At 37.8% G+C, this 13,533-nt stretch overlaps 1 long non-coding RNA gene across 1 annotated transcript; it reads left to right on the forward strand.

Annotated features, from left to right (window-relative positions):
- Positions 1-398: 398 nt before the first annotated feature.
- LOC121255905 lies at positions 399-12,295 on the forward strand. The gene is made up of 3 exons (XR_005938875.1): positions 399-629; positions 11,137-11,143; positions 12,284-12,295. It is a non-coding gene; the product is annotated as an uncharacterized LOC121255905 (long non-coding RNA).
- The last annotated feature ends 1,238 nt before the right edge of the window (positions 12,296-13,533 follow it).

Raw genomic sequence — 13,533 nt, forward strand, 5'->3', positions numbered from 1 at the left:
GGGGTGATTGTGTCTTACATACTACATACTTAATAAATCGAATTCTCACTCCCATTCTCTCTAACAAATGTCCACATGAAATCCTATTTTTTGTTTCTCCTACATACACTCACTTGTGTGTCTTTGGTTGCTTGTACAATGCCACTACCATTTCTCATTCTCGTTCCAAGTTTGATCCAAGAGCTAAACCTTGTGTTTTTCTTGGATATCCTTTTGGTGTCAAAGCTTACAAGCTTTATGATTTTTCTTCTCATACAATCTTCCTTTCTTGGGATGTTATCTTTCATGAGAATATTTTTCCTTTTTCTTCTTTAGCTTTGCTTCCTTCTCCTTCTTCGCCTTTGTCTTCTCCTATTTTTCCTCCCCCTATTCCTCTTTCTTGTGATGATAGTTGTTGGAAAGTTTCCAAAATCTGCCTAGTCAACTCTGATGTATTCTAGGAGATATTGGGTGTAAATGTGTGAATATTCTAGGAGATTTAGTTTCCTTAGAAGTTAGCATTTAATTTATTCTTTCCTACTTTATTCTTTCCTTTCTCTCTTCAGTTGTAATCTATATATACTGCCTTGTACCTATATTACGAATTTTAATGAGAATAATTCCTACAAATTACTCTCTCATTCTAGATGGTATCAAGAGCAAGGTTCCTTTTCTAATTCATCTAAAAACCCTATTCCCTCTGGCGGCTCAAATCAACCCCTAATATCTTGGGTTTTCTTCTTTCTTCATCTTTGCCTTTCTCTTATGTTGCTGTCAAGCCTTTTACCATGGCTGATACTTCAAACGCCAAATCAAAAAACAAACTAGAACCAAAACCAAAACCTACCCATTCTGAACCCTACTCTGTCCAAATCACAAACATACTACTGAATGAGGCAAACTTCCTACACTGGTCACAATCAATCAAGATGTATATTCGAGGGAGAGGGAAGATAGGGTACTTAACCGATGAAACCAAGAAGCTCGAGAAAACAGACTCATCCTATGCTATATGGGATGTAGAAAATTCTATGGTGATGGCGTGGCTTGTGAATGCTATGGATGAAGAAATTAGTGCCAACTACATGTGTTATTCGACTACAAAGGAGCTCTGGGAAAATGTTAGTCAGATGTATTTTGACCTTGGAAATTACTCTCAGATATATAAATTACAGCAGAAAATCAGCAATACTCACCAAGGAGAACGCAGTGTGACTAGGTATTTCAATGTTCTTAAAGGACATTGGCAGGATTTAGACTTATTCAATGATTATGAATGGAAAAATTCTGATGATTGCAATGATAATAAGAAGATGGTGGAGAATGCCAGAATTTTTAAATTCTTGGCTAGATTTAATGATGAATTTGATGAAGTTAGGGGAAGGATTCTAGGGAGATAACCATTACCTCCGCTTGGAGAGGAATTTTTTAAGGTGCGAAGAGAAGATTGTCATCGGAATGTCATGATGAAAAAAAAAGGGAGGATGAAACTGTGGAGAACTTTGCATTTATTGCTGCCAACCCTACTCCTTATTATGCTACTAGCACAGATCTATCCACTGCCAATATTTCTGCACAACGGTCCTATTCTAACCAAAGGAGGTTTGAAGATAAGCCTCGGGTATGGTGTGATTATTGCAATAAACCACACCACACTAGAAAGACTTGCTGGAAACTCCATGGAAAGCTTGCAAACTAGACGAGCAGCAAATCTGGAACCTCTGGCAGCAATTATATAGCCCCTAGAGCCAATGAAGCAAAGGCTAATTTCCTAAGTGCTGAGCAGGTGAATCATCTTCTTCAATTATAGAAATCCACTCCTACATCCGGATACCCCTAGTACCTACTCTTGTGGCTTAACTCTTGCACCATGGATTATTGATTCTGGTGCATCCGACCATATGATTAGTACTTCACAATTTTTTCAATCTTATTACCCTTGTCCTGGTAATAAAAAAGTCAGAATTGCAGATGGAAGTTTCTCATCCATTGCAAGAATATGTTCTGTCCAAATCTCTGACAAAATTGAACTAAAATCTATCCTTCATGTTCCTAAACTTGCTTGTAATTTGTTGTCTGTTAGTAAACTCTCACGGGATTCTAACTGCAGTGTCATATTCTTTGATTCCCATTGTGAATTTCAGGACCAATTCTTGGGGAGGATGATTGGCAGTGCTAGGATGATTGATAGACTCTATTATTTTGATGAAACCCTATTCAACATTAAACAAGCTCAGGGTTTGAGTAGTAGTAATACTAGTTCAATGCCTGTATGAGAACAAATTATGCATTGGCATCTTAGACTTGGACATCCTAGTTTTCTCTATCTAAAACATTTGTTTCCTAGCTTATTTAAAAATTGTTGATTGCAACTCTCTTCATTGTGATACTTGTCATTTATCCAAAAGTCATCGGAACACTTATTAATCAAAAGGTTATTGGGCTTCAAAACCGTTTTATTTAATAAATAGTGATGTTTGGGGTCCTTCAAAAATTACTAATGCATCTGGAAAAAAAATAGTTTGTGACATTTATTGACGATCATACACGGTTGTGTTGGGTGTATTTGATGAGTGATAAAACTGAAGTTGAAAAATTATTCAAGGATTTTTATCATATGGTTGAAAATCAGTTCCAAACACAAATCAGTAATCTTAGAAGTGATAATGGTACTTAATACTTTAACAAACGTTGTAACACCCCGTATTTTAGTGTATTTTTACTGAAGGATTATTTTTATTAATTCAAAAATTTATTCTCTTATTTTAAAATTTATCGGATATTTTAAATGGTTTATGTTATGATCTTTAAATTTTGGAAATTAAATTTGATATGTTTTCTTAATAGTATTTATTGTTATGCATTAAATTGTTCTTCTTTTCAAATTAATTGATTGTTGGATTTAATTATTTTATTTTCATTTTATCATTACGTTTAAATTATTTTATTTAACTTGTTGTTTTGAAATCATTTTCGTTGGATCATTTTCTGTGACCCAAGATATAAAGATTAGACCTCATTTCTTTTCCCCACTTTTCTTTTTCCTCTTTTATTTTTCTTTCCTCTTTCCTCTTTCTTTTTTCTTCTTTTTCTTTTTCCCCCCAGCTCTCTCTCCAGCGCGCGACGTCCCTTTCCTTCTCCCTTCCCCATGCGTCCGTGTCTTCCTCACCCAACCCACCGTCGTCGCGCCGCTGTGCACGACACCACCCAGCCCAACCTCTCCCCCACCGGCCGGCGACCCTTCCCCGTAAATCTCAACCTCTTTCTCGCCGTCGTTAGCCTCCATGAACCACCCAAAGTCGTGGCCTTCTCTTCGTTCCAGCGCCGCCGTCACGCCACCTCCGGCTACCAACTCTTCACCATTTCATCCTCGACCTCATAGCAACCCAATGGACCCAACCCCAGCTCCAATCCGTCACCGGTGAAGCCTATTTATCTCCATCTCTGATTTCAACATTTTTTGCCTAAAACCACCCTTTGCGCCACCACCCACGGCAAACCACCACCACAACTAGCTTCACCGATCTCTCTAAGCCCTACCCTATCAATTTCGGATCTTAGTTTGTCTCCATTCAAAAATGGGTATTTGAGACCCACGGCCACAGTGCATTTTGCATTGTTACGTTGCTGTGTCGCCACCTTTTGCACCTCCGTGATCCTTCAAAAATTATAATATAGCACTGTAAGTATTTTTTCAAAGAACTATCATGATTTAAATATATTTTTACACTAATTCATATTATTGTGATCTGGTTAGACATGCCGGACTGAGTCCGAGGGGTTCAGGAGTCAGATTGATTATGGATAGAGTTGTGTGTTTGGTTGGTATTGTGAAATGTTGGTTGTTGGTATGGTTTTGTTCATGTACATGGCATATTGCACGCATGATCATGTTTGTAATGGAAACTGGGTTTTCGTGTACATGCATTCATGTTCATGTGTTTCATGAAAACTGGGTTTTCATGTGTTAAAGGATTTTGGGTACGTGTGTATCACGATCCCAAGCTGAGATGGGGTATTATCTCGGTCGAGCTCCTCTGGTCACTCGGGAGCGGAATATACTGAGTGACGTCCCCTAGGTTGTCGCTGGGCGACAACGGGATCGGACGAGATGGTCTCTTGCCGACTCCATGGCCTCTCTGCTGGCGGGGGCTAGAGGATGCTTGGCCACAAACGCGCTGGGCGCAGAACTGGGAATCGCTCGTTGGGTAGTGGGTGCTTGGCCACAAACGCGCTGGGCGTGGAACTGAGCATTGCTACGAAACCAGGACGTGCGGATGATCCCTATGGGAGATCATGGTGCATTGGTTAATGGAATTATAGACTGTTTTCTGGGAAAATAGCGTGTGTTGAATAAAAGGATTTTATGTGATTCATTTTCTGGGAAAATGAGGTGTTATTGATTTGGGTCATTTTTTGGGAAAATGACGGAGCATTATTTTTGGGCCAAAATGGAATTTTGGCGTGTGTTGAAAAATATCTATTTTCGGGAAAAATGATATTTTTGGATCTGAAGCATATTTCATCATATGCATACATGTTAGTTGCACTAATATGTTTTTATCTCGTGGTTGTTTGGTTTATACTTACCTGTGGTACCGTTCTATGGTAACGCAGATTTTGATGCAGAGGAGGATGAGGGTGAGTCTGAGGAGTCGGCTCCTCCCGAGGAGTGGTTGGGATCACTCGTATTCTGGTTTGAGACTTGTATATATTTTTATTTGGGATGACTGTATAACTTTTTTTTAAAAATGATTTGTTTTGAATATTTGTATTTAAAATTCTGGTACTTAGTAGACTTATGTATATTATCCGCTGCGTTGTTTATTGTACATTGTTACATGTACACACACTCGGCACTATCGTTGGGATGCGTGACCGTGTTGTCATCATCCTAACGTCACGATTCCCTTATTTTTTATACATGGGAGTCGGGGTGTCACAGGTGGTATCAGAGCAGTTCGGCTCTGGTTAAACCCACATGTCCCTTAGGTAGAGTACCAGAAGTTTTTATTTTTAAAGTTGTGAGTTAAATTATTTAATTTAAAGTATATTATTTTAATTGCTTTATTTATTTTATTTTATTGTGTTACTTTGTTTGTTTATTTATTTTATTTTATGTTACTTTATTTTGTTTAACTATGTTATTTTATGGTAGGCTATTTTATTTGTCTCTATTATTTTATTGTGTACTGCTTCATTGTTTTCTTCATTTTGTCTTATGATATTTTATTCTTGGTTTTATTCTATTTTATTTTTGTTGTATTGTCGTATTTTAATTTATTTTGCTACAGTTGTATTTTAATTTGCTTGAGTTGAAAGTGAGGTTAAGGTTACGCTATGTCAGGAAGATGATGCGATCGAGAATGTTATTGTTAGGCTTGAACATTTAGTGTAGTAGGCCTGAACTCTTGGCAATTGGTTTGTTTTTAATATCGAGACTGGAAGGGAGCGGCATGGTTTGGGTGATCTCTTCGGGGAATAGGATAATTGAGGTTAGCATGGATTATTGTATGGAGCTATTAATCATTGGAATTTATTGGATGTGTATTAAGGTTCTTGAGGAAATGAGATTTTTGATAACATGGCCACCCTAGGAATACTGGACGTGAGATGCCATTGGGAGTCTAATGCGAGTATGATGGAATTCCCTATGGGAGTAGACTTGAGAGAGTATTACTTACGTTTTTGGGCATTGGTGACGGTATGTTGTCTCAAGCGTATTCTGGTTGTATCCCGTATCTTGTTTTAGCGTGATGTATGGCTTTACAAATTTAGAGTACGAAATTTTTTTTAAGGGGAGAGAATGTAACACCCCGTATTTTAGTGTATTTTTACTGAAGGATTATTTTTATTAATTCAAAAATTTATTCTCTTGTTTTAAAATTTATCGGATATTTTAAATGGTTTATTTTATGATCTTTAAATTGTGGAAATTAAATTTGATATGTTTTCTTAATATTATTTATTGTTATGCATTAAATTGTTCTTCTTTTTAAATTAATTAATTGTTGGATTTAAGTATTTTATTTTCATTTTATCATTACATTTAAATTATTTTATTTAACTTGTTGTTTTGAAATCATTTTCGTTGGATCATTTTCTGTGACCCAAGATGTGAGGATTATACCTCATTTCTTTTCTCCACTTTTCTTTTTCCTCTTTTCTTTTTCTTTCCTCTTTCCTCTTTCTTTTTTCTTCTTTTTCTTTTCCCCCCCAGCTCTCTCTCCCGCGCGCGACGTCCCTTTCCTTCTCCCTTCCTCGTGCGTCCGCGTCTTCCTCACCCAACCCACCGCTGTCGCGTAGCCGTGCTCGACACCGCCCAGCCCAACCTCTCCCCCACAGGCAGGCGACCCTTCCCCATAAATCCCAGCCCCTATCTCGCCGTCGTTAGCCTCCACGAACCACCCAAAGTCGCGGTCTTCTCTTCATTCCAGCGCCGCCGTCGCGCCACCTCCGACCACCAACTCTTCACCATTTCATCCTCGACCTCATAGTAACCCAATGGACCCAACCCCAGCTCCGATCCGTCACCGGTGAAGCCTATTTATCTCCATCTCCGATTTCAACATTTTTTGCCTAAAACCATTATTTGCGCCGCCACTCACGGCAAACCACCACTACCACTAACTTCACCGACCACACTAAGCCCTACCCTATCAATTTCGGATCTTAGTTTGTCTCCATTCAAAAATGGGTATTTGAGACCCACGGCCACAGTGCATTTTGCACTGTTACGTTGCTATGTCACCACCTTTTGCACCTCTATGATCCTTCGAAAATTATAATATAGTACTGTAAGTATTTTTCCAAAGAACTATCGTGATTTAAATATATTTTTGCACTAACTCATGTTATTGGGACCTGGTTGGACATGCCGGACTGAGTCCGAGGAGTTCGGGGGTCGGATTGATTATGTGTTTGGTTGGTATTGTGAAATGTTGGTTGTTGGTATGGTTTTGTTCATGTACATCGCATATTGCACGCATGATCATGTTTGTAAAGGAAACTGGGTTTTCGTGTACATGCATTCATGTTCATGTGTTTCATGAAAACTGGATTTTCATGTGTTAAAGGATTTTGGGTGCGTGTGTATTACGACCCCAAGCCGAGATGGGATATTATCTCGGTGGAGCTCCTCTGGTCACTCGGGAGCGAAATATACTGAATGACGTCCCCTGAGTTGTCGCTAGACGACAACAGGATCGGACGAGATGGTCTCGTGCCGACTCTGTGGCCTCTCTGCTGGCGGGGGCTAGAGGATGCTTAGCCACGAACGCGCTGGACGCGGAACTGGACATCGCTCGTTGGGTAGTGGGTGCTCGGCCACGAACGCGCTGGGCGCGGAACTGAGCATTGTTACGAAGTCAGGACGTGCGGATGATCCCTATGGGAGATCATGGTGCATTGGTTAATGGAATAATGGTCTGTTTTCTGGGAAAATATCGTGTGTTGAATAAAATGATTTTATGTGATTCATTTTCTGGGAAAATGAGGTGTTATTGATTTGGGTCATTTTCTAGGAAAATGACGGAGCATTATTTTTGGGCCAAAATGGAATTTTGGCGTGTGTTGAAAAATATCTATTTTCGGGAAAAATGATATTTTTGGGTCTGAAGCATATTTCATCATATGCATACATGTTAGTTGCACTAATATGTTTTTATCTCGTGGTTGTTTGGTTTATACTTACCTGCGGTACCGTCTATAGTCGCAGATTTTGATGCAGAGGAGGATGAGGGTGAGCCTGAGGAGTCGGCTCCGCCCGAGAAGTGATTGGGGTCACTCGTATTCTGGTTTAAGACTTGTATATATTTTTATTTGAGATGACTATATAATTTTTTTTAAAGATGATTTGTTTTGAATATTTGTATTTAAAATTCTGGTACTTAGTAGACTTATGTATATTATCCACTGCGTTGTTTATTGTACACTGTTACATGTACACACACTTGGCACTATCGTTGGAATGCGTGACCGCGTTGTCATCATCCTGACGTCACGATTCTCTTATTTTTTGTACATGGGAGTCGGGGCGTCACAAATGTAGGAACTTTTTTGTTAGCAGAAAGTGTTCAACATCAATCTACTTGTTGTGACACCCCCACCACAAAATGGTATTGCAGAGAGAAAAAATCATCATTTATTAGAGGTTGCATATGCCCTAATGTTTTCTATGCATGTTCCTAAATATTTATTGGGAGATGCTATTTTGACTGCCTGTTATCTCATTAATAGGATGCTTACTCGTGTTTTAAAATACATCACTCCTTTAGCCTGCCTAAAGGAGCTTTTCCCTACTTGTTGAGTAACATCATATTTACAACTAAAAGTTTTTGGGTGCACTGTTTTTATTCATATACCAACCCATCTTAGGTCCAAACTTGACCCTAGGGCAGAAAAATGTGTTTTACTCGAATATGCTCCTAATAAGAGAGGGTAAAAATGCTTTAACCCTATTACAAAGAAAACTCACATCAGTATGGATGTTTTTTTCCTTGAAAAACAGTCTTGCTTTAGCCATAACTATCTTCAGGAGGAGAAAGAGAAAAGTGAAGATGAGTTCTGGCAAACTTCTAATCTTTTTTCTAATGTTTTCATTGACATTGACATGAACATCCATACTCCTTCTTTAAAGGGTCAGGAAACAGAAAATTTATCTAGTGAAAATAATGGAATTTCTAGTCTACCGTACAAGGCATAAGTGATTCACAACCAGGGGAGAAATACTACCAGATATTACCTCATCTGAACTTCGTGTTTATACTAGAAGAAGAGATTGTCAAAATAATAGAAATCCTTCTTCTCATCCGGAGCAAAGCCAATCGTCATCACCTTTACAAGTTGGTCCTTCCAATAAACCAAGTCACTCTTCCACTCCTGCTCCTTTTAAAGACATTTCTGCTGATTTAACCTATAGCCCATAGGAAAGGAGTTAGAACCTGCTCCACACATCCTATTGCCAAACATCTATCCTATCATAGACTTTCTAATACTCATAAGGCCTTTACATAGAATATTTCTCACTTCGTTATTCCAAGAAGCATTCAAGAAGCCTTGGATCACCCAGAAGGAAGATTGGCTGTTAAAGAAGAGACGAATGCACTAATTGCCAATGGCACTTGGGAAATTGGTGATCTACCAAAGGGGAAGAAGACTATGGGCTATAAATGGGTATTTACAGTCAAATTCAAGGTTGATGGTAGTGTAGAGAGCTACAAAGCAAGACTTGTGGCAAAGGGGTTCACTCAAACATATGAAATTGACTACCAGGAAACTTTTGCTCTTATAGCCAAGATGAACTCAATCCGTGTGTTACTATCCCTAGCAGTCCAGTCAAACTGGCCCTTGTATCAATTAGATGTGAAGAATGTCTTCATAAATGGAGACTTAGTGGAGGAAGTTTTATGGATCTACCACCAAGATTTGAAGGCAAAGAAGGCAAGGGAAAGGTGTGCAGATTGAGAAAGTCTTTATATGGACTCAAGCAATCTCCTAGAGCTTGGTTTGAATGCTTTGGGAAGGTAATAAAGAGTCACGGCTACTGCAAAGGTCAAGCTAACCACACTATGTTCTATAAACACAGTGGTGGAGGCAAAACAGCTATACTCATTGTCTATGTTGATGATATTATTCTGACAAGGGATGATAGCAATGAAATTTGTAGATTAAAGAAGATTCTTGCTAAGGAGTTTGAAATCAAAGACTTAGGTAAGTTGAAATATTTTCTTGTCATGGAGTTTGCAAGGTCAAAGAAAGGTATATTTGTTTCCCAACAAAAATACATTCTTGATTTACTTGGAGAAACATGTTTATTAGGTTGTAAAGCTGCAGAAACACCTATAGAGCCTAATCTATGACTCCAACCTGCTAAACTGGAAGAAGTAATTATTAGAGAACAATACCAAAGATTGGTAGGGAAACTCTTGTATCTCTCTCACACACAACCTGACATAGCCTTTGCAACAACTGTGGTAAGCCAGCTTATGCACTCACCAGGACCTGAACATTTTGATGTTGTATACAAAATCCTAAGGTACCTAAAGGGGACTCCAGGTAAAGGCTTATTGTTTGGAGGTCATGGGAGTTTACAAGTTGAAATATACACTAATGCAGATTGGGTTGGAAGTATCACTGATAGAAGATCAACTTCTGGCTATTGCACATTTGTTGGAGGAAATTTAGTAACATGGCACAACAAGAAACAAAATGTGGTGGCAAGGAGTAGTGCAGAGGTTGAGTTTAGGGTTGTTGCTCATGGAATTTATGAAGCACTGTGGATTAAAGGATTACTAGAAGAGTTGAAAGTTACTAGTTCATTACCAATGAAATTGTATTGTGATAATAAAGCTGCAATAGCTATTGCTCACAATCTAGTTCTTCATGACAGAACAAAACATGTGGAGGTGGACAAGCATTTTATCAAGGAAAAAAAATAGATAGTGGGGTAATCTGTTTGCCCTATATTTCTACAGCTGAGCAAGTAGCAGACATACTTACAAAGAGTCTACCTAAGAAATAGTTTGAAAACCTCATCAACAACTGGCTATGGAAGACATCTTCAAACTAGCTTGAGAGGGAGTGTTGGAAAGTTTCCAAAATCTGCCTAGTCAACTCTGTTGTATTCTAGAAGATATTGAGTGTAATTGTGTGAATATTCTAGGAGATTTAGGCCTCGTTTGTTTTCAGGAAACTTCTCATCTCATCTCACCTCATCATTACAATTTTTCCAAATCCCCACACAAAATAAAATAAACAATTCAACTTTTTCAAATTCCAAAACAAAAATAATATTAAAAAATATATTCTAACAATATTTTATTCAACTTTTTAACTTTAATCTCAACTCATCTCATCTCATCTCTAAAAACAAACAAGCCCTTAGTTTCCTTAGAAGTTTGCATTTAATTTATTCTTTCCTACTTTATTCTTTCATTTTTCTCTTCAGATGTAATCTATATATACTGTCTTGTACCTATATTACAAATTTTAATGAGAATAATTCCTACAATTACTCTTTCATTCTAGAATAATGGTACTGCTTCTCAGACTACTCCTCAACCTAATTTTACATATGTGCCATCAACTATTAATCCTGAATCTGATCTACCTAGAATATCTTCTAGGATTCGTCATCCTCCTTCTTACTTGCAACAGTTTCATTGTAATCTCTTGCGTTATTCTACACATATAGTCTCTTCCCTGGACAATGTTTCTTTTACTTTAGGTTCTTCTCTTTACCCTCTGTCTCCTATTTTGTCATATACTCGTCTTTCTCCTTTAGATGGAGTTTTTACTACTTCTATTTCTTCACATTATGAACCTCAATCATTTTCTTAAGCTGTTAAGTATGCACATTGGCGTTCTGCCATGGCTAGTGAGATTGAAGCCCTTGAAACTAATCACACATGGTCTCTTTCTACTCTACCTCCTAGTAAAGTAGCCATAGGCTACAAATGAGTTTACAAAGTGAAATATAAAGCTGATGGTTCAATCGAGAGATATAAGGCAAGACTTGTTGCTAAAGGTTTTACACAACAAAAGGGCTTAGATTATCTAGAGACTTTCTCTCCAATAGCTAAGCTTACCACTGTTCGTGTTCTTCTTGTTGTGGCTGCAATTAAACAATGGCTTTTGTTTTAGTTAGATGTGAACAATACTTTTTTACATGGTGATTTAGCTAAGGAGTACATGCAAATTCCTCCTGGTTTTGCTCGAGAGAGAGAGTCTAAAGTTTGTAGGCTACACAAGTCTTTGTATGGTTTAAAACAAACATCTAGACAATGGTTTGCTAAATTGTCCAGCTTTGTTACTTCTCTTGGTTTTAAGCAATGTATGTGAGATTACACCTTGTTTATCAAGTCTTCTGGAGATCATTTTATAGCAATGTTAGCATATGTTGATGATACAATCTTGGCTGGAAATGACTTAAAAACCATCTCTGGATTGAAGGCAAAGCTTAATGATGAATTCAAGATTAAAGACTTGGGGAATCTGAAATATTTTTTAGGCTTGGAGGTTGCGCATTCTGCACAAGGAATCTCTATATGCCAAAGGAAGTATGCCTTAGATGTTATTGAAGATGCTGGCATGCTTGGAGCACGACCAATAAAGTTTCCCATGGAATAAAATTTAAAGCTTAATCAATCTAATGGAGCTTTACTCATAGACCCAATAGTTTATAGAAGATTATTTGGGAGACTGTACTTGACCATCACTAGACCGGATTTGTCTTATTCAGCTCAAGGGTTGAGTCAGTTTATGGATAAACCACATGAATCCCATTTGGCTGCTGCTTATCGAGTTTTGATATATATCAAAGGCAGTCCAGGGCAAGGATTGTTCTATTAATCCTCTTCACAGCTTCATTTGAAAAGTTTTTGTGATTCAGATTGGGTAAGATGCCCAGATACACAATGATCACTTACTGGTTATTGTTTTTATAGGAGATTCACTTATTTCTTCGAAAAGCAAAAAACAAACCACAATATCTCAAAGCTCAACAGAATCTAAATACCAAGCTATGGTAGTTACTTGTTGTGAAATCAGTTAGTTGTTGCCATTGTTTCATGAGCTAAAATTACCACATTCACGACCTGTTTTACTATATTGTGACAATCAGGCGGATCTATACATAGCTACAAATCTTGTATTTCATGAAAGAACAAAGCACATTGAGTTGGATTGTCATTTAGTGAGAGAGAAAGTACAAGCCAGAATTGTCAAGACCTTTTATGTTTCTTCAAAGCATCAGCTTAGTGACCTCTTCACAAAACCACTTGGTTGTGATGTTTTCCATAGATTATTTGGTAAGATGGGCATTCTTAATATTCATGCTCCACCTTGAGGGGGAGTGTTAGAGTTTATTTATTAGGATATGTAATTAGATACACATGTAAATAGCTTACTTGTTAACCAACTTAGCTCAATTTGTTACTTGGAAGCTTCTAGTGCATACAAGTGTATAAATAGATTTTACTGTACATAAAATATACAATATCAATATTACTCTCATTTTTCATAGTCTCTCGAAGGTTCTCTCCAGATCTTGAGATCTTAGTTTCTTATTTTCGTTTTATTAGCGTTTGCATTAGATTCTTCAGGACTCACCCTCTGCAGTGCCTTCCAGAATATCAGTATGCAAAAACAAAAGGAAAATCCCTAAATGTGCCTCCAAGTTTTCCCTCGGACAAATTTGGAGGAAACCTACCACCAACCAAAGCAAAATACCATTGTCAGAGTTCTAATCAATCAGTGGTACGAAGGGCTAGCTTTTCTTTTTAGCTTTTGGTTTTGGTTGGAGAGCTTGATTGATGGAGCAAACACCCAGCAAAAGCATCATCATCACAGTAAATTAACTTAAAACAACCACATGTACACTAGGCAATAAATGAATAAGATTAAGTGACTTTGATTCTCATGCTCTGAAATGGGGGCAAGCCTAAGAAAGAAGAGGGATAAAGATGCAGCAGGGATTCCCAAGGAATAAATAAAAAGGAATGTACAACATAACACGTTTAAATCAAGATATTTGAAATTCCAATAGGTTGTGTT

This window comes from Juglans microcarpa x Juglans regia, chromosome 3D (assembly GCF_004785595.1).
Source record: "Juglans microcarpa x Juglans regia isolate MS1-56 chromosome 3D, Jm3101_v1.0, whole genome shotgun sequence".
Lineage (NCBI taxonomy): Eukaryota > Viridiplantae > Streptophyta > Magnoliopsida > Fagales > Juglandaceae > Juglans > Juglans microcarpa x Juglans regia.